We start from the raw sequence: 22241 nt of genomic DNA, 5'->3' as shown, positions 1-22241 counted from the left end.
GATCCTAATTGAAGGACAAATTGGGAAGCAGTCTGAGGTTACCAGAGGGAAGTAATTTTGAATATGTGATTACAGATACAATGATAATCAAAAAATTTATAATAAATATGTATATTAAACTTCAAGAAAAGGAGAATGAGGAAACAAATGGTAAAACTAAACAAAAATGGGAACAAGATTTAAACATAAAGATAAAGAAGGAAACATGGGAGAAGTAATGCTCTGGAACGATGAGAAATACAATAAACACGAGGTTACGTATGATACAATATAACTGGATATACAGGCTATACATTAAACCTCAAAAGTTAAATAAATGGGACCCAACAGTATCTGACAGATGTTTTTGTTGTAAAAAAGAAATGGGAACAACAATTCATAAATCTGGACATGTGAGAACGTGAAAAAATTTTGGGAAGATCTAAACCAGATATTAAATAAAATTACAGAAAACAATATACCAAAAAACCCAGAGATCTTCCTCCTAAGTAACTTAAAAAACAAAGAATTTGGACTTGATTTGGATGGTGCACAAAAAAGATTTGTTATGATAGCTCTAGCCGTAGCAAAAAAATGTATTATGTCAACCTGGAAATTAGAAGATAACCTGAAAATACAACAATGGTATATAGAAATGAATAAATGTATTCTATTAGAAAAAATAACATATAATTTAAGAAATAATATTGAAATATTTGAACAAATATGGGAGCCATACATAAAACACAATAGAGAAAACCTACCGGGGACATCTACCACCTAAAATAATGGAAGGAGAAGGAAATGAAAAGAAGAGTTTTTTGTTTATTTTTATTGAGTGACAACATTGTTTGACTGGTTTAATGTATCTTAGATTCTGTACTTTAAATGAATGGGAGGGGAGGTAGGGAGGGTGGGATGGGAAGAGGGGGGGAGAAAATGACACTGTATATATTTGAAAAGGAAAATGTATGTATCTTGGTCAATGTGGTTTATGGTGTGAAAATAAAAAAATTTTTAAAAAAAGTTTATTCCAAAAAAGTTTCACTGTGTCACATAACCAAGTAGAATGTAAAAAAGAATCTACATCCTTATTACACCTAAACAAAATCTGAAAAAATAAAATTATATTTCCTTAATTTTTCCCAGAGTTAAATATTATAATGAACTAATCGATACCTGGCATTTACAATTTTAGTCATACTATCCCTACATAAATTCATCCAATCATCCTGAAAAATAAGTATACCTAAATCTTTCACCCATTTCAATCTAGATTTATGTATATCCGGCTTAACCATTTTATTCTGTAATAAAACATGCATCTCAGATATAAATCCCTTCTTACCATCCTAAGTAAAATTTCAAACTTAGACCGTCTAGGTAACCATAAAATATGCCCAAAATTATCCAAGCTTTAATTAGATAATAAGAAAAAAGTGTATTTGAAGATATCATATTTTTCTTTCATTCTTTTGAAAAGAAATAAAATATCCTGCTTCATAATAATATTGCACCAATTTAATACCCTTTTCATCCTATAACTTCAAAAGTTGATTATTAAGTGTAAAGGGGAATTTTAGAGGTCTGGCATTGGGTGCAGTTACACGCCATCTGTGCGACCTGTTTCCTGAAGCTGTGCCAGACAAATCTTTCCGCTACCATGTGCACCATGGGTTTGACGGATGGGTGCGCAAGGTTGTGAACCATTTTGAAGTCCTGTTGACTCCACTGCTGTGGCACCACCAGGCATGGCGTGCCAATGGAGACGTCACACAGAAGCATGTTGGGGCTGTCCGGCAGCTTGAGGTCCTGAAAGTGGAGGCAGGTGATAGCAGTACGGAAGGTCTCCGACCCCACTTTGTGCCTGCGCTAATTGTGAGTAGTCCAAACCGGGGGCTAATGTTTGGATCATGGGTTGGGAGAGCACATCGGCCACGACGTTATCCTTGCTTGCCAGGTGCCGGATGTCCGTAGTGAACTCGGAGATGTAGGACAGATGGCGTTGTTGGCGTGCCAAGAGCTTGGGTTAAGGGCTTCTGGTCATATATTGTGGTCTGATTGCCAGGAGCTCCCTATCGAATGCGCTGTATTTCATCTCGGGAGGTGCAGGGGTCCGCAGAAGAATGCCAGGGGTCTCCACTGACTTTCTACTAACTGCTCCAGGAAGCCTCCAATGGCCGTGACTGACGCGTCTATGGAGAGTCCAGTGTGGTTGTTGGATCGCAGGTGGACGAGTGAGGTGGCATTCGCCAGGGCGTCCTTGGTTACAATGAAAGCTACTTTAGCCTCCTCTATTCATGCCAAGGTCTTATTCTTAGTGGCGATGATCGCAAACAATGGTCGCATGATGCGGGCCACACCCAGGATGAATTGATTGCAAAAGTTAATCTTCCCAGTGAATTCCTGAAGGCCCTTGAGGGTGTTGGGTCAAGTGAAGTGGCGGATGGCTGTGACCTTCTCTGTTGATGGCGTAGCCCTGTCTGCCGTAATTGTGTGACTCAAGAACTGCATGGACTCCTTGACAAACTGGCATTTGGCCACGTTGACCGTGAGGCCAAACTCCGCAGGAGGGCGAACAGTTGACAAAAGTGGGCTTGTACTCATCATGATCTCTGCAAGCAATGAGGATGTTATCAAGATAAAAGAACACAAAGTCCAGATTCTTGCCCACTGCGTCCATCAGGCACTGGAAGGTTTGTGCTGTGTTTTTGAGGCTGAAGGGCATGCGCAGGAATTCGAACAGGCCGACGGGGTAATAATTGCTGACCTGCCAATGTCATCAGGGTGTACTGGGATCTGGTGATAACCCCATACTAGGTTGACCTTCGAAAACACCCTCACGCTGTGCAGGTTGGCGGTGAAGTCCTGAATGTGGGGAATGAGGTAACAGTCTGGTGTGGTTGCATCATTCAGGCGGCAGTAGTCCCCACAGGGTCACCAACTGCTCAAGGCCTTGGGTACCATGTGCAGTGGGGATGCCCAAGGGCTATCTGATCTACAGACTATCCCCTATTCCTGCATGTGGGAGAACTCCTTGGCCAGTTGCAGTTTGTCTGGGGGCAGCCTTCTGGCCTTGGCATGGAGTGGGCCCCCCCACCCCCGAGTCAAAATGTGGGGGCATGGCGGAGGTGAATTCTGGTCGCAGGACTGCCGGGAATTTGCTGAGGATGCGGGGTATTCATCTTTGGGGCAGTGACTGCGGTTATGCCCGGGTCATGGGTGACAGTGACTTTGAGGTGGACTGTCTGGAAGGTTCAGGCGTGTTCCAGGCATTTGCCTTTGAGGTCCACCAGGAGGCTGTGGGCCCGGAGAGTCGACGCCGAGGATCGCTGTGGCCTACCGCGGCCAGGGTGAATCACCACCGGAATGTCTCTCACCAGCTGGATCTGCACATTGCTCATGCCGAAAATCCGGATGTCGGTGCTGTTGGCTGTCCGTAGCGAGGGGCCACATGGTCGGGTGTGGGTTTGCAGGGCGGACAGTGGGATGACGCTGAGCTCCGAGCTGGTGTCAACCAGAAAGCACCAGCTGCATGTTTTGTCATTCATGTGGAGGAGGCTGTTGGTGTGGCCAGCCGTCGCAGCTACTAACAGCAGCTGGCCTGGACGTTTTCCTGGAATGAGCAGAGTTGCCTGCATTTGCATGCCTGGGCTCCCCAGCGCTGGTGGTAGAAGCACCAGGTATTGTGTGGGCCCTCCATTTTGTTTTTGGGGTGCGGCTGTGGCTGGCTGGGTCCGGGGCGCGTCACCTGACTCATGGTGGCTTCGTTTGTGCACTTCGTGCGCCACAGGACGTCTACTTGGGCCTCTACCTTACGTGGGTCGGAGAAATCCTCGTCGGCCAACAGAAGCTGGATGTCATCTGGCATCTGTCAAGGAAAGACTGCTCGAACATGAGGCACGGTTTGTGGCCTTCCGCTAAAGCGAGCATCTCATCTGAGGGCAGACAGGGCCCTGTCTCCCAAGCCATCCAGGTTCATGAGCCTGACAGCGTGCTGACGTCTGGACAGGCCGAATGTGCTGAGTAGGAGCTGTTTTAGCACTTGGGTATTTACCCTCCTCCAGAGAGTCATGGTTCAGGTCGTCTACTCTGGCAGCCGTCTTCTGGTCAAGGGCACTGACGACGTGGTAGAACATCGTCGAGTCGGAGTTGATCTGTCAGAGATTAAACTATGTTTCTGCTTGCCCAAACCATGTGTGCGGGTGAAGCATTTAGAAGGGGGGCAGTTTCACTGCGACTGTGTTCACTGATGCCGCATCCATGGTTGAGAAGCCAGAAACTTCAGAACTCGTCGGGGTCACCAATTGTAGCGGTAGCTACACAACTGAAAGAAACCACAAGTCGAGGTGAGTCCCAGGTTCAACTGTTTATTTGAAACTCGTGTGCTGCTCTTTAAGAGTGAGCCCGCGTCACGTCACCATGTCAGCTGTGACATCATGTCGTAGCCGAAAGGGTGCGCACTGTGGTCGAGGCCATGAGAAATCCCTAAACTGACGGCGCCATCTTAACGCAGCTACTCCGCTACCGCAGCCGTCACATATGGAGCTAGTTCGCCTGCGCTGCTACAAAAACTTATTTTGATACAATAGAGTTTTACCTGAAATCTTGCCTTGAGTATCTATGGCTTCATTTTTTTTTTTATATACCATAAATCCATTAAGTGTTTCAAAGCAGGTAAATTATAATCAGTCAATAATTTAGGATTCCATCTATAAATAAACTGATCCATCTTCTCACCAATTTGAGATAAACTTTTGATATAGGCTAATATTGAATTATCTATTTCAAACATCCTATTAATAAATTTCAATTGTGCTGCAACATAATAATTTTGCAAATTAGGAAGTTTAAAAACCTCCTAATTCATATTTCCATTTTAATTTCTGTAATAATACCCTTACCATTTTATCCTTCCATAAAAATGTCCTCATCAAGGCATTTAAATCCTTTTAAAAATTTGAGACATCTTACAAGGAAAAGACTGAAAAAAATGCTGAATTTGAAGAAAAATAATCATTTTGATACAATTAACTCGTCCTATTAATTTAATCAGTAAATCTTTCCATCGATTCAAATCATATTTAATTTTAGACAATAAGGGCAAATAATTTAATTCATATAAATGACTATAATTACAATCGACCTTAACATCTAAATACTTAATCTGATCTGACCATTTAAATTTCACCATATGCCAACATGAAGAATAATCCAATTCATTTTAGGGCATAATCTCACTCTTTTCCCAATTAATTTTATAAACTGATATCTCACCATACTGTTCCAATCTATCATCTAAACTCAAAGAATTCTGAGGTTCTGTTAAATACATCAAAACATCATCTGCAAATAAATTAATTTTGAATTCATCAGATTTCACCTTAATACCTTGAATATTACTATCTTGTCTAATCACTTGAGCCAAAGGTTTGATAAATAATGCAAATAGAGCTGGTGACAAAGGGCAGCCTTGTCAATCTAGTCCACATAAAAGGTGAAGATAACTGTCCATTTGTCACAACTCTAGCAGTAGGACTTCTATATAAAGCTTTAATCCAACCAATAAAAGAGGAGCCAAATTTAAATTTCTCCAAAACTTGAAATTTAAAAAAACTCCACTTGATCAAAGGCCTTTTCTGCATCCAACAAATAACCATTGATAGGTTGGATCCCTCCCGAGAAACATGAATTAAAGAAATCAACTTCACAATTTTATCTGCTGAATAACAACTTTTAATAAAACCCACCTGATTTAAATGGATTAAATCTGGTAAAATGATCCTTTTCCAAATTTTATCTTTTTTGTTATTTATAGACTTCAATAACCTGTCCTATGCTCTCCTTCCTTTTGGTTTTATCCATACTTTTCCAATCTTTTGCACCCACCCCCTACCGATAATTTTAAAGCCCTATCTACCCAAATTATCACTTCTTTTTTTCCCCCTGCTGACGCTGCTTGACCCACAAGTTCCCCAAAGGATTGTTTTTAGTTCCTTTAGTTGTAGACTTTTTAGTCAGGGGGCTATCTTATCTTAGGCATTGCACCCCTAAGATAAATCACTGAATGCCTTGGCCATGTCTTTTTTCATTAACCTTGTTCGCGGGGGGGAGTCACGTGATGGAGTAGTGGACGGACGGTGAACTCCAGCCCTCTCCAGAAAAGTCGGAAAAAACAAAGGAAAACACAAAGGCACAGAAATAAAAGTTAAAGAAAAGTGAGTATAAAGGTGGAAAGAAGATGGCGACAAAAAAGAAAAATCGAAATCAACGGTAAGAAGAGAGGAAGAGAAGACAACGGAGGAAGGAGAAGGCCTTACCTGTTCGAAGAGGCCCGCAGTGAAGAGAGAAACCTGCTCCCTCAGGTCGGTAGAAAGTGGACTACAAAAATGGCTCGTTGAGCCGAGTAAAAGTGCGCAACCGCGCATGAAAAAAAACACACCGACGGGAGGGGTGACCAGCTGGGGAGTCGATCTCCACAGCCGACAACGACAGCTGCAGAACACCTGCAGCAAGAAGAGAACACAGAAGACAATGAAAACAAGAAAGAAGAGAAGAAAAGGGCAACAAAGAAACAACAGATGGCCAACCCAGAGGAAGAAGAAGAGGAAGGGTACAGTGAAATAGAAGAAGAAGGGAAAGGCAAGATAAAGGATATACTTTCTCTTATTAAAGAATACATGGAGTCATTTAAAGAATGGCAAACACAGGAATTTAATGATTTAAGAAGAAGAATAAACAACACAGAAGAGAAAATGAATAAAATAGATATGACCTTAACAGAAATGGGAAAGAAAATGGACAAGATGGAAGAGTGGGAAGCAGCAGTAGAAATGGAGGTAGAGGACTTAAAAAAGAAATTAGAGGAATCTAATAAAAAAGTTATAGAGACACAAGAACTGTTAGCTCAGAAAATAGATATAATGGAAAATTATAACAGAAGAAATAACATAAAGATAGTGGGCCTTAAGGAAGATGAAGAAGGCAAGAATATGAGAGAGTTTATAAAAGATTGGATCCCTAGGATCCTAGGATGTCGAGAACTACAGCAAGAAATGGAAATAGAAAGGGCACATAGAGCATTGGCCTTTAAACCACTGGAGTACAAAGGGCAAAAAATCTTCATTTATCCAGATATAAGTTTTGAACTCCTAAAGAAGAGAAAGGAGTTCAATACAGCAAAGGCGATTTTATGGAAGGGTATAAATTTATACTAAAGCATCCAGCGGTATTGAAAATATTTATTCCAGAACAACAAAACAGACTATTCTCGGATCCAGAAGAAGCACGAAAATTTGCAGAACAATTACAAAATAGACTGAGGGATGAAGACGTGTAATGAGAGTAAAAATGACCACGATTTATATGTATGTGGGTAAAGAGGTATAAGTGTGTATATGTATAATGTGCATACGTGAATGTATCCGTATTTAGAGAAAAATATAGATAGTATAGACAAGAATTAATAAGGGAAGGAAATGGAATAGAGGGAATAAGGAGGGAACTAAAAGAGTGACCTTTGTTACATATGAAAAGTGAAATCTTTTCTGGGGGGGCAGGGTGGGGAGGAGTTGCGGTCACTGCAAAATCAGTTGACGCTTGCGAGTGAATTCGCAAACCCAAATGGAGAGGTGAGATGTGTTTGTCCGACAAGGGATAAAGGACAACTCAGGAGGGGAAGGGGAGATTGGGGCTAAAGAAGTTTTAAATAGGAGAATAAGGAAAATGTTTGATGTTTTAGGAATGTTGTCTTATAAAGGGTTTAAAATAAGAAAACAGAAATGGAAAAGGAGGAAAGGTAATGATGGAAAAACAGAAAGGGAAGATAAACAAAGTATAAAATTGCTATGTTGAACTATATGACTTTAAATATTAATGGAATACATAACCAAATTAAAAGGAAGAAACTGCTAAATTTACTGAAAAAAGAAAAAATTGATATAGCATTTGTGCAAGAAACACATTTAACTGAATTGGAACATAAGAAATTAAAGAGAGATTGGGTAGGACATGTAACAGCAGCATCGTATAATTCAAAAGCAAGAGGAGTGGCTATCTTAATTAGTAAAAATGTGCCATTTAAAATAGAAGAGGAAATAATAGATCCAGCAGGGAGATATGTAATGATAAAATGTCAGATATATTCGGAGTTTTGGAATCTACTCAATGTATATTCACCTAACGAAGAAGATCAAAAGTTTATGCAAGATATCTTTTTGAAGGTAGCAAATACGCAAGGGAACATATTAATAGGTGGAGATTTCAACCTGAATTTGGATTCAAATATGGATAAAACTGGGAAAAAAATTAACAGAAAGAACAAAGTAACCAAATTTATAATTAAATCAATGGAAGAAATGCAACTTTTGGATATATGGAGGAAACAACACCCAAAAGAAAAGGAATATTCATATTACTCGGCTAGACATAAAACATACTCAAGAATAGACCTATTTTTGTTATCAGCTAGTATGCAAGATAGAGTAAGAAAAACAGAATATAAAGCTAGGATACTATCGGACCATTCACCCTTAATATTGACAGTAAAGCTAGAGGACATCCCTCCAAGAATGTATAGATGGAGATTAACCCCCATGTTACTTAAAAGGCAGAATTTTAGAGAATTTATTGAAAAACAAATAAAAATGTATTTTGAAATAAATACGGAATCAGTGGAAGATAAGTTTATACTATGGGATGCAATGAAAGCGTTCATTAGAAGGCAAATAATAAGTTATGTAACCAAGATGAAGAAGGACTATAATCAGGAAACAGAGCAGTTGGAAAGGGAAATAGTAAATATAGAAAAAAAATTAGCAATGAAGGAAGATACAACTAAAAGAAGAGAATTGGCTGATAAAAAAATAAAATATGAAACACTACAAACATATAAGGTGGAGAAGAATATAATGAAGACAAAACAGAAATATTATGAACTAGGTGAAAAAACACACAAAATCCTAGCATGGCAGCTTAAGACAGAACAAGCTAAGAAAATGGTATTGGCATCAAGGAAAAAAGACAAACAAATTACATATAATCCAAAAGAAATTAAGGAAAACTTTAGAGAATTCTATGAACAATTATACCGAACTGAAAACAAAGGGAAAGAAGGGAAAATAGATGAATTTCTGACTAAAATTGAACTACCAAAACTACAAATAGAGGAACAAAATAAATTAACAGAACCATTTGGAATAGTAGAAATACAAGAGATAATAAAAAAATTACCAAATAATAAGACACAAGGAGAGGATGGATTCCCAATAGAATTCTACAAAACATTTAAAGACTTATTAATTCCGCCCCTCCTGGATGTAATCAACCAGATTGATGAAACACAAAGCTTACCAGATTCATGTAAAACAGCAATAATTACAGTAATACTAAAGCAAGGGAAAGATCCACTCTCACCAGCGTCATATAGACCAATATCTTTACTAAATACAGATTATAAGATAATAGCTAAACTATTAGCAAACAGATTAGCAGAGCATGTACCGAAAATGGTAAATTTAGACCAAACTGGATTTATCAAAAAAAGTCGCACAACAGACAATATTTGTAAATTTATTAACTTAATTCATGCAGTAGAAGGAAATAAAGCACCTACAGTAGCAGTTTCTTTAGACGCAGAGAAGGCCTTTGACAGAGTAGAATGGAATTATTTGTTCAAAGTATTGCAAAAATTCAGTTTACCGGAGAAGTATATTAATTGGATTAAAGCATTATATAAGGGACCGGTAGCGAAAGTGACAGTAAATGGACATGTATCAAAGCAATTTAACTTAAGCAGGTCAACGCGGCAGGGATGCCCACTATCACCTTTATTGTTTGCGTTAGCTATAAAACCACTAGCAGAATTGATAAGAATAGATAATAATATAAAAGAAATAAAAATAAAAGACAAGGAATATAAAATCAGTCTATTTGCGGATGATGTTATAGTGTACTTAACAGAACCAGAACTATCAATAAAAGAATTATATAAGAAATTGAAGGAATATGGAGAAGTGTCGGGTTACAAGATAAACGTAAATAAAAGTGAAGCAATGCCTCTGAAGAATGCGGATTTCTCAAAATTTAAGAAGGAATCTCCATTTAGATGGCAAATGCAGGCAATAAGATACCTAGGTGTACAAATAAACAAAAATCTCGGCCAACTATATGAACTCAATTATTATCCACTAATGAAAAAATTACAGGATGATTTAGAGCATTGGAAAGATTTAACACTAACACTAATAGGAAGGATAAACTATATTAAAATGAACATTTTTCCAAGGATATTATACTTATTTGAGGCATTGCCAATACAACTGACAGAAAAATTCTTCAAGGAGTTGAAGAAAATAAGAAGGAAATTTTTATGGAGAGGGGGGGAAACCAAGGATAGCACTAGAAAAATTAACAGAATGGTATAAACAAGGAGGCTTACAACTGCCAAACTTTAAAAATTATTATAGAGCCGCACAATTAAGATACCTATCAGATTTTTATCAAACAAGGGAAAAACCAGACTGGACGAGATTAGAATTAGATAAAATAGGGGAAAATATACCTGAACACATATTATATAAATGGGATGAAAAATTGGTACAACATAGAAGTTCTCCAGTATTACATCATCTCCTCAATATTTGGAAGAAGATTCATGTAGAAAGAAATAAAACAAATTATCAATTACCAAAACTAATATTGACGCAAAACAAGTTACTCCCTTTTACAATAGATAAACTTTCCTTTAGAGAATGGGAAAAAAAAGGGATTAAAAGAATAGAAAATTGTTTTTCGGGAAATAGATTCTTATCCTTTGAACAAATGAAAGATAAGTACAATATAACTCAAGATACAGCGCTGGCATATTACCAATTGAGATCCTACTTGAAGGATAAATAGGAAGCAGTTTGAGTTTGCCAGAGGCAAGTAACCTTGAATATGTGATTACAGATACAATGATAATCAAAAGATTTATAACAAATATGTATATTAAACTGCAAGAAAAGGAGAATGAGGAAACAAATGGTAAAACTAAACAAAAATGGGAACAAGATTTAAATATAAAGATAAAAAAGGAAACATGGGAGAAATTATGTTCTGGAACGATGTGAAATACAATAAATACGAGGTGATGTATGATACAATATAACTGGATACACAGACTATACATTACACCTCAAAAGTTAAATAAATGGGACCCAACAGTATCTGATAGATGTTTTCGATGTAAAAAAGAAATGGGAACAACAATTCATAAATCTGGACATGTGAGAACGTGAAAAAATTTTGGGAAGATCTAAACCAGATATTAAATAAAATAACAGAAAACAATATACCAAAGAATCCAGAGATCTTTCTCCTAAGTAACATAAAAAACAAAGAATTTGGAATTGATTTGGAGGATGCACAAAAAAGATTTGTTAAGATAGCTCTAGCCGTAGCAAAAAAATGTATTATGTCAACCTGGAAATTGGAAGATAATTTGAAAATACAACAATGGTATATAGAAATGAATAAATGTATTCCATTAGAAAAAATAACATATAGTTTAAGAAATAATATTGAAATATTCGAACAAATATGGGAGCCTTACATTAAATACAATAGTGAAAACCTACCGGGTACAATCATTACCTAAGTTGATGGAAGGAGAAGGAAAGAAAAGAATGGACTCAGTAGAATTTCTGGTGTATTTTTGCTGAGTGACAACATTGTCTGACTGGTTTAATGTATCCTAGATTGTATACCTTAAATGGATGGGAGGGGGGGTTTGGAGGGGGTGGGTTGGGAGGAGGGGTGGGGGGAGAAAATGTCACTATATATGTGTGAAAAGGAAAAAGTGTGTATCATGACTAATGTGATTTATGGTGTGAAAAATAAAAAATTAAAAAAAAAACAAAAAACCTTGTTCGCAGAGGTATAAATTACCCCATGGAAGCATGTCAACATTACCACAAAGCAGAATTATTTTCTTACACTGTCAAGATTACATTAAGGTCAATGTGCATAACCCAGAAAGTACGTGTTTAAGGCATTGGTGAGATCCTATCCGCAATGTTATGTATACTACCTTAATAAAGCTATACCTACCCCACAGAGAGTACAGCAAAGGTTCACTCAACTGAGTTTTGTGATGAGTTTGTCAAAAGCAGGCGCAATTGAGGTGCATGAAGTGTACAATTCGTATGGCACTTTTCAGAGTAAGGGTGTTAATAATCTTTCACTTGACGGGATGTCAAGAACCAGGGGTTCAATGCAACCGTAGGATTATTTAACTCAAGTGTGAATGATTGGAATTCTCCACATCAAAAGGAAATGGGGACTCAAGTCAGAGATCAATTTTGTTTTTATATATTTATGGGGATGTGGATTAATGCAGGAAAGGATGCTGCAGTATCAGATCAGCACTGATCTTATTGAATAGCAGAGTGAATATAGGGATGAGGGCCAGAAAGCTTTAGGATTCAAGAGTTTAGGAACTTAACAGTTGAAGGCATAGTTGCCCTTGGTAGGGTAATTACATTGACAAGGAACTAGCACTGGAGGATGACCAAGATACAGTATTAAGAAAGGAAGGGGCTGAACATTGGTAATTGTGGATGAGGTTTTTGTATGTCCAAGACTCAGCATTCTGTAGGTCAGAAGGCACAAAGGTGTTGGGTAAACAGGACATTCTGCTTGAGAAACTCCTTTATCAACTATTATTACTGACTGTCAAGCATCTGAAAGGAGTGTGGAAAGTAAGGACCTCATTAATGGTGGTTTGCCATCAGCCAGGTGTTTATAGAAGTCCAGTGTTTCTGAAGACCAGGGGAAAGAGAAGAGGAACTATTGCTATTTTGAGTCGAGACCAGTGCAAACAGGAGAGGGAAGGGTGAGCCAGAGGCAGTAGGTGATGAGTGAACAAAATGAAGAATATTAGGCAGATGAAGCTGGGATGAGTTCCATCTGCTCTTCATTTCCCCAGGAGTTCCCATCATTGCCTTCCTTAGTTATCATAATCCAGTACTTATAACCTTTGTTCCCATGTGCATTTAAATGGCAGCTGACTCCATCTGCCTTTTTTATTATCAAGTTTTGATTAAAGGTTCTGACTTGAAAAATAGAACATTCCTTTTTTTTCCCTTCCAATGCTTTTTTTTTTGAGTTTTCACCTATCACACTCCTGGATATCTCCTAACCACCCCACCCTTTGTACTGTTTCAGATCATCTGAGATTGATCAATGAGAGGTGGAGGATCTCAGCAGGCCAGCCACCATCCATTGAGAGAAATGGTCAGTCAATATTTCAGGTCAGCACCCTTTATCAAGAGTCATTAAATAAGTGCATCCACTAGAATCTGGACAAAGCAATGAAAAGCTGCAAGAGACTCTGGTTGGGCAGCATCCATAGAGGGAAATGATCAGTCAACATTTGTTACATTTAACCATTTCTTTCCATAGAACATTATAGCACAGAAACAGGCCTCTTTGGCCCTTCTACTCTGTCCCAAACCATTTTGTTTTAGCCTTGTCCCACTGACCTGCACCCAATCCATAGCCTTCCATACCTCTCCCATCCATGTACCTGTCCAAATTCCTCTTAAATGTGAAAATTAAGCCCGCATTCACACTTTCTGTGTGAAGAAGTTCCCTCTCATGTTCCCCCTAAACTTTTCCCATTTCACTGTTAACCCATGTCCTCTGGTTTGTATCTCACCTACCCTCAATAGAAAAAGCCAATCCACATTTACTCTGTCTATCCCCCTCATAATTTTAAATACCCCTATCAAATCTCCCCTCATTCTTCTATGTTCCAGGGAACAAAGTCCTAACCTGTTTAACCTTCCTTGTAACTCCGTTCCTGAAGTCCAGGCAACATCCTAGTAAATCTTCTCTGCACTCTTTCCGTCTTGTTGATATCTTTCCTATTGTTTGGTGACCAAAACTGCACACAATACTCCAAATTTGGCCTCACCAATGTCTGTACAACTTTAACATAATATCCAACTCCTCTACACAATACTTTGATTTATGAAGGCCAATGTGCCAAAAGCTCTCTTTACAACCCTATCCACCTGTGATGCCACTTTCAGGGAGTTATATCTCTGCATTCCCTGATCTCTCTACTCGACCACACTACTCAGTGCCCTACCATTTACCATGCATATCTTTTCTTGTTTTGTCCTTCCAAATTGCAAACCACACTTGTCTGTATTAAATTCCAACTGCCATATTAAACATATTTTTCCAGTTGGTCCAGATCCCTCTGCAAGCTTTGAAAACCTTCTTTGCTGTCCACAACACCTCCAATCTTAGGTTCATCTGCAAACTTGCTGATCCACTTTACCACCACATTCTTCCTTTGGCTTGGCTTCGCGGATGAAGATTTATGGAGGGGGTAAAAGTCCACGTCAGCTGCAGGCTCGTTTGTGGCTGGCAAATCCGATGCGGGACAGGCAGACACGGTTGCAGCGGCTGCAGGGGAAAGTTGGTTGGTTGGGGTTGGGTTTTTCCTCCTTTGCCTTTTGTCAGTGAGGTGGGCTCTGCGGTCTTCTTCAAAGGAGGTTGCTGCCCGCCAAACTGTGAGGCGCCAAGATGCACGGTTTGAGGCGATATCAGCCCACTGGCGGTGGTCAATGTGGCAGGCACCAAGAGATTTCTTTAGGCAGTCCTTGTACCTTTTCTTTGGTGCACCTCTGTCACGGTGGCCAGTGGAGAGCTCGCCATATAACACGATCTTGGGAAGGCGATGGTCCTCCATTCTGGAGACGTGACCCACCCAGCGCAGCTGGATCTTCAGCAGCGTGGACTCGATGCTGTCGACCTCTGCCATCTCGAGTACTTCGACGTTAGGGATGAAAGCGCTCCAATGGATGTTGAGGATGGAGCGGAGACAACGCTGGTGGAAGCGTTCTAGGAGCCATAGGTGATGCCGGTAGAGGACCCATGATTCGGAGCCAAACAGGAGTGTGGGTATGACAACGGCTCTGTATACGCTTATCTTTGTGAGGTTTTTCAGTTGGTTGTTTTTCCAGACTCTTTTGTGTAGTCTTCCAAAGGCGCTATTTGCCTTGGCGAGTCTGTTGTCTATCTCATTGTCGATCCTTGCATCTGATGAAATGGTGCAGCCGAGATAGGTAAACTGGTTGACCGTTTTGAGTTTTGTGTACCCGATGGAGATGTGGGGGGGCTGGTAGTCATGGTGGGGAGCTGGCTGGTGGAGGACCTCAGTTTTCTTCAGGCTGACTTCCAGGCCAAACATTTTGGCAGTTTCCACAAAGCAGGACGTCAAGTGCTGAAGAGCTGGCTCTGAATGGGCAATTAAAGCGGCATCGTCTGCAAAGAGTAGTTCACGGACAAGTTTCTCTTGTGTCTTGGTGTGAGCTTGCAGGCGCCTCAGATTGAAGAGACTGCCATCCGTGCGGTTTTGGATGTAAACAGCGTCTTCATTGTTGGGGTCTTTCATGGCTTGGTTCATCACCTTTGTTGACCTCACCAAAGCCTTCGACACCGTGAGCAGGAAAGGGCTTTGGCAAATACTAGAGCGCATCGGATGTCCCCCAAAGTTCCTCAACATGATTATCCAACTGCACGAAAACCAACAAGGTCGGGTCAGATACAGCAATGAGCTCTCTGAACCCTTCTCCATTAACAATTGCGTGAAGCAAGGCTGTGTTCTCGCACCAACCACCACATTATCATCCAGATAATTGATATACTGTAGATGACAAACAATGGTCCCAGTACCAATCCCTGAGGCACACCACTAGTCACAGGCCTCCACTCTGAGATCCACTACTACTCGCTGGCTTCTGAGAGTGGTGTATCTAGGGAAAATAGTGCCTATGGCAAGTAGTGAAATTGCGCACCCTTCCCTCCCCCCCACCCCCGTTAAAACTAACTTACTTCAAATCTTCACCCGATAACAACCAAGTGCCTCTACAGTACTAATCGAGACAAATATGCGATTTGAAAATTGAGAAGTAATTAAATTTTCTAAAGTAGTGAAAGCATGGAGGTTTCGAAAACAAGATCATTCAAAGAAATATAATAGTTAAAGCCTAAAGGCATGATAAATCACCACAAAATCATCCAGCACTATCTCAGCTGACTGTCAAGCATCTGAAAAGAGTGTGGAAAGTTAGGACCTCATTAATGGTGGTTTGCCATCAGCCAGGTGTTTATAGAAGTCCAGTATTTCTGAAGACCAGTATGTCCAGGTGCTCAGCGGTAGAGTGCGTATCTCCACTCTCTGCTGAGCAACTTGAGTGGAAGCAGCACCTTGAACATAATTCTCTGAAAACCTGGAGATCCTGATTGGATTCACACGGCACTGACTTGAACACCGTCTCTGAAGCACCTCCACAGCAGTGCCAGCCCAACGTACAGCCCAACATTTGACCCCAGCAAAACTGGCCCACACAAAGTCTGAAGTTCTCTCTGCATCTCATTTATATCTCTCGCCTCATAGACAGGTAGAGACTCGAAGATTGAAGCAATCAGAGATAGGGTGCCAGATACAAAGAGATAACTAGGGTTAGATTATGAAAATGATTGCGTGAAGAGGGGATACCAAAGCCTTTGCACTCTGGCATTAACCCACTAACTAAAGGCATGAACTGACTACATTCAAGGAATGTGACACTGACCTGAAACCCAAAGACATTTTAAAATGTACATGCATTATAATGCCTTTTTGTAAGACAAACAATGGACAAGGATAATAAACATTCGCTACACCTGTATTGTGACAATTTCAGTATGTTTTAGGCACTAATTGTATGGAAAAAAATACACTTGAAGGGATAGTATGCAAAATTAGGTGGACACCACCCAAACCATTATTTTGCCTGCATTATCTTGTAAAATATGAACGGCTTCCCTGCAGTGACGGAAGAAATATTGCCCAGTTAAAAGGAAAAAATGGTTGCTGAGATCTGGTGCATTCAAATTTTTTTCATCAACCAGTAGCAAGTGCAGGCGATTGAAGAAACCCTTTGAAAAGAACTGTCACCCTTTACATAACATTCTGACATTTAAGTGGCTTGCAGTGCAATTACCATTATCCAGCAGCTGAGACTTGCATTTGATTTCATTATCAGTTTTGTAAAATCCCATGTACTATCCTTCGAAGGAGTTAAAATTCTTTTTGTATCGCTGTTTGTAACATAAGAGCTTATTAATTCTGTCCTGTTGATTTGTCTGCAACTGGATTTGAATCATTTGTAAATATCTATTGATTTATCATACTTCGCAAGAACTCACCAACTTCACCAGATCTGGATGAAAAGGTGAGGATCAAGTGGCGCCCAAGGCACATGCCCTGGCTGCCATACCCCAACTGCTTCTCCCTTGCAGCCTTTGTCACATCCAGTTCATTACTTCACCATGAATACCTAGCGTCTGAGCCTTCCTGACCATGCAGGACCTTGTCAATGGCTTTACTAAAGTACATGTTGACACATCCACAGCCTTTCCTTTGTCGACTTACATAACCACCTCAAAAAAACTACAAGATTGGATAAAAACTTGATTGATTAAAAAAAAACAATGGGTATTGCCTAACCCACTGAGTTCCTCAAGCATTTCATTGTTAGCCTGAGCAACCTATGCATAGCCAACTGTATGCCCCGCACCCACTGTTTCTTTGTTCCGGTACCCCTTTTTTACTGCAGCAACTCAGCTCAAATTTGGCTCAACTCCAGAGTGCCCTGCCATTACATTATCCTCGCAAACGCTCCCAAATCTCACTTTTTGTCTCCAAAAGACTTGATCCAAGCTCCCTTTTCCCAAGATCTAATTTACGATTCAGAATTCCCCTTCTGAAGTAGCATGACTTGTATCAAAACCATTAACGTCATCCTATTTCTTCTTTTCTTTGGCTTGGCTTCACGGACGAAGATTTATGGAGGGGTATGTCCACGTCTGCTGCAGGCTCGTTGGTGACTGACAAGTCCGATGCAGGACAGGCAGGCACGGTTGCAGCGGTTGCAAGGGAAAATTGGTTGGTTGGGGTTGGGTGTTGGGTTTTTCCTCCTTTGTCTTTTGTCAGTGAGGTGGGCTCTGCGGTCTTCTTCAAAGGAGGTTGCTGCCCGCCGAACTGTGAGGCGCCAAGATGCACGGTTGGAGGCAATATCAGCCCACTGGCGGTGGTCAATGTGGCAGGCACCAAGATATTTCTTTAAGCAGTCCTTGTACCTCTTCTTTGGTGCACCTCTTGTACCTCTTCTTTGGTGTCCAGTGGAGAGCTCGCCGTATAACACAATCTTGGGAAGGCGATGGTCCTCCATTCTGTAGACGTGACCCACCCAGTGCAGTTGGGTCTTCAGCAGCATGGATTCGATGCTTGCGGACTCTGCCAGTTCGAGTACTTCGATGTTGGCGATGAAGTCATTCCAATGAATGTTGAGGATGGAGCGGAGACAGCGCTGATGGAAGCGTTCCAGGAGCCATAGGTGATGCCGGTAGAGGAAAGCACATCTACCCTCATTCTTCAAGACCAATCTTCATCCCCAGTCACTTGCTGACATTCATTCCTATTCACCATGTTGCAAACACACAAATTAGAAGCAACCTCTTCACCCATTAGCCTAAAGTTCAAATTTATTGTCAGAGGACATGCAACATCATACAACCCCCCCCCCCCCCATTCTTCTTCCTGTGGGGCAGGCAGAATTCCTACTTGTAAGTTGTTTGGGATAAAAGATAGCATTGAAAAAGATATGTAACCCTAACCCTATACATAACCCTAACAAAATAAATATTCAATCATAAATAATGTGCAGAGTCCTTAAATGAATCTGACTTAAATCTGATAATGGAGAGGTAAAACTGTTCCTCAACCTGGTGGTATGAGTCTTGTGCCACTTACTCCTCTTTCCTGATGGGTCCTTGATGATTAATGTTGCTCTCCAATGATAGCATTCAGGTAGGTTCTCCATGGTGGGGAACTTCACCTGTGATGTATTGGGCTGTGTCCTCTGCCTTTTGTAAGGCTTTCTGCTTAGAGGTATTGGTGCAACCAATCATGATGCAACCAATCAGCACACTTTCCACTACACATCGAAAGAATTTGGCCAAGATTTTCAATGTCATACCAAACCTCCACAAGCTCTGAGAAAGTCTAAGCACTGATGTGCTTACTTCACAATGACATTAGTATGCTCAGTAATTTAAATTTACTCACCCTATCCACCTCTGATTTTCCATTAAATCCCAATCAGCTCCTCAGCTTTGGTGACATTGAATGAAAGGTTGTTGTTGGTGCACCAATCAGCCAAAATGTCAATCTCCCTCCTGTTTGCTGACTCATCACCTTTCTTTATAGAAGTTGTAACGGCATTATTGTCATACTGAACTAAACAGACGTAGGGGGCCAAGAACGCAGCCCTGTGTTGCTCTGGTACTGATGGATATTGTGGTCGAGATGTTCTTACCAATCCTCACTATTTATGATCTGGAGGTGAGGAAATCCATGATCCAATTACACAGAGGGGTGTGGAGTCCCAGGTCTTGGAATTTGCTGATCATTTTTGAGGGGATGATGGTGTGAAATGCTGAACTGTAGTCTTTAAAAGCATCCTGATGAATGCATATTTACTGTCCAGGTGTTCCAAAGCTGTGTGTTGAGCCAGTGAGATGGCATCCACCTGTTGCTGATAGGCAAAATGGAACATATCCAGGTCACCACCCAGACAGGAGTTGATCTGCTGCAACATCAGCCTTTCAAAACACTTCATCACTGTTGATACTGGTCAATGGTCATTAAGGCACATTGCTACACTTTTTGAGCACTGGCAAGATTGACTTGTTTGAAACAGGTGATATCGTACCCTGCTGGAGTGAGATATTGAAGACATCCATGAATACATTGATAAGTTGGTCAACAGATTTTTAATAATCAGCCAGGTATGGTCAAGGTCCTTGAAACTCTTCATTGTGTGAGAGACTAGTTTTGCTGTGCTTTAAAATTATATTCTGATAATCTGAGGATGAGTGAGATCAGGGAAGGGACAAAGTTGGTCACCCTGTCACTGAACACATAGTTAAAGGGATATTTGTTCTGTCAGTCAATATCCATACGGTAATAAAAAGATCTATACTTTGAAAAGTAATCTACAGCAAAGTACAGGCCCTTCAGCCCTGCATTGTGCCAACCCAACTGCCTAGCATTTCTCTATTCCATGTTCCCAATCGTTTCTCATACATCCTACTGTACCTGCCTCCACCAGTTGCAGGTTGCACATTCCATGCACGCACCACTCTGAAAAACCTTCACCTCTCACTTGCTCCGAAGGACCTTAAAACTCTGCCCCTGGTATAAGCAATTTCAGCTCTGGAAGAAAGCCTCTGCCCGTCCACACAATCAATGCCTATTATCTTATACACTTCTATCGGGTCACCCTCCACATCCTCTATCGCTCCAAAGAGAAAACACCAAGTTTACTCAATCTATTCTCAAAGTATGCCCTCCAATCCAGGCAGCATTGAGTGGGGTGGAGCTCAGAACTTTTCAGGCCATCACAGAACTGCCAATATTCAAAGATATCCTGTCAGTTGAGATGTGCTTTTATTGTAAATGTAATTCTTGTGTACACATAAATGAAGTAAACTGGGTGACAGCTATTTTATAACTATAATGTGCTTAGGATGCAAAACCTCGATGTATTTTAAACTCAAGGGATATTCTTCCAGAGCACATGCTCATCATGTTGAATCGTTTTCTCATCTACATCACTAGTCTCCATGTGGCTCAAAGTTCTGACCAATATAGTTTACCTTTCTTGACACATGGACAATTTCACATATTTTCACAGTAGTTTCCCAGCTCTTTGCCCAATGACGCAACCTATCTGTATACCTTTGTAGCCATTTACAAATGTAGAAACAGTGCCTTCACTCAAGTTATTCATGTGACTTGCATAGCACTCTACATTTTGCCGACCAGAAACTCATTTTTTTGTGAGCCAGTCACCAGTTTTCTAAGCACGAGTATATTGAGAGCTTTTTATTTTACATGATTATCTTGAAGTTCAAACATCCATGGCATCTCTTCATGTTTTACCTCTGGTATCCACAAATCTATTCTTGTCTTATTTTCACCTTTATATGCAGCTCCACAGTAACATTCACAAACATTGTCTCGTTTATGTACTGTTTGGAACCATCTCAAACTTAAACCACCTCCCTTCCATCCACTTCACTAAATCCAAATGCAAAATACTGCAGGTGACTAAAATTTAAAATATAAAATGCTGAAAACCCAAGTCAGGCAGCATCTGGAGAGAACAGTGAACTTTGAATGACCAGCTCATGATTTGCATCACATGAAGTATTTTCCTTTTTAATTATTTTACTAATGAAAGGTGATCCCTATTCCTGATTCTAATTTATGCCTTTCTTTATTTATCCAGAGCCGTTTGCTTAACTAGCTCTTATAACAAAAGATTCATTTCCTAAAATTCTGCAATTTGTTTTGATATTGTCCAGTTTACCCTTCCACATTCTTAGCCCAGAATCAGTTTTTCCTCCAAATTTAAGTTTTCATCATACTTGGTACCCATGCTTACTAGTTCTGGTTCATTCCCCACATTTGTTCTGGTTCATTCCCCACATTTGTTCTGGTTCATTCCCCACATTTGTTCTGGTTCATTCCCCATTGTAGGATAATGCAATGATCAATTTTTGCCAGCCGTTACTACAAAAGCTTAACTAAATGGCCACACCATATAAAGAATGTTCAAACTCAATGACAGGACTCCAGTATTTTTAAGATAATTTGGGTAGTGGGGTCGGGTGGGGAAAATACAAAACCTTCAGTTAACTTAATGTCTAAGTTTTAAGTTAAACTATTCTCAAAAGAATCCACAATTGGAGTAACTTAGAAAGGTAAAAAAACAATCCAGCAGCTCATTTATTATCCAATGAGACCAGGTAAATTCAGGTTTAGACATTAATGGTTATCTAAGTATTTGCATAATTTCAAAACAAAGAAATAAAACATCAAATCTTTTCTCTGCTGGAGATTACCAATAAAAGGTTGGGCAAGATATTTGGTGAACAAGGCACCCAATATGCAAATTGCACTAACCCTACAGCTTAACTATTTAAAAAAATGGTCACAAGTAAGAGCCCTGATTAAGGGCCCTGAAAACAGAAATAAAATTGCCAAATAAAATGTATTCACTAGCCCTGAAAATAATATTCTGCTAGAAAACAAAAAAAATCAATGTAATTCCATTGCCACGTGATAGTTTATGGACAGATGCATCTTTCTGCTT

General features: G+C 40.1%; 1 long non-coding RNA gene across 1 annotated transcript in view; it reads left to right on the top strand.

Annotated features, from left to right (window-relative positions):
• The first annotated feature begins 13202 nt into the window (after positions 1-13202).
• LOC138760913 (uncharacterized) overlaps positions 13203-22241 on the top strand; it is a 30474-nt gene continuing 21435 nt past the window's right edge. The window contains exon 1 of the long non-coding RNA XR_011355966.1: positions 13203-13271. This is a non-coding gene — a long non-coding RNA (uncharacterized lncRNA). The remainder of the gene's footprint in view (positions 13272-22241) is intronic.

The sequence above is a fragment of the Narcine bancroftii genome, chromosome 4, assembly GCF_036971445.1.
Source record: "Narcine bancroftii isolate sNarBan1 chromosome 4, sNarBan1.hap1, whole genome shotgun sequence".
Classification (NCBI taxonomy): Eukaryota; Metazoa; Chordata; class Chondrichthyes; order Torpediniformes; family Narcinidae; genus Narcine; species Narcine bancroftii.
The sequence above is the reverse complement of the archived record's forward strand: the minus strand, read 5'-3'. Positions and strand labels throughout refer to the sequence as shown.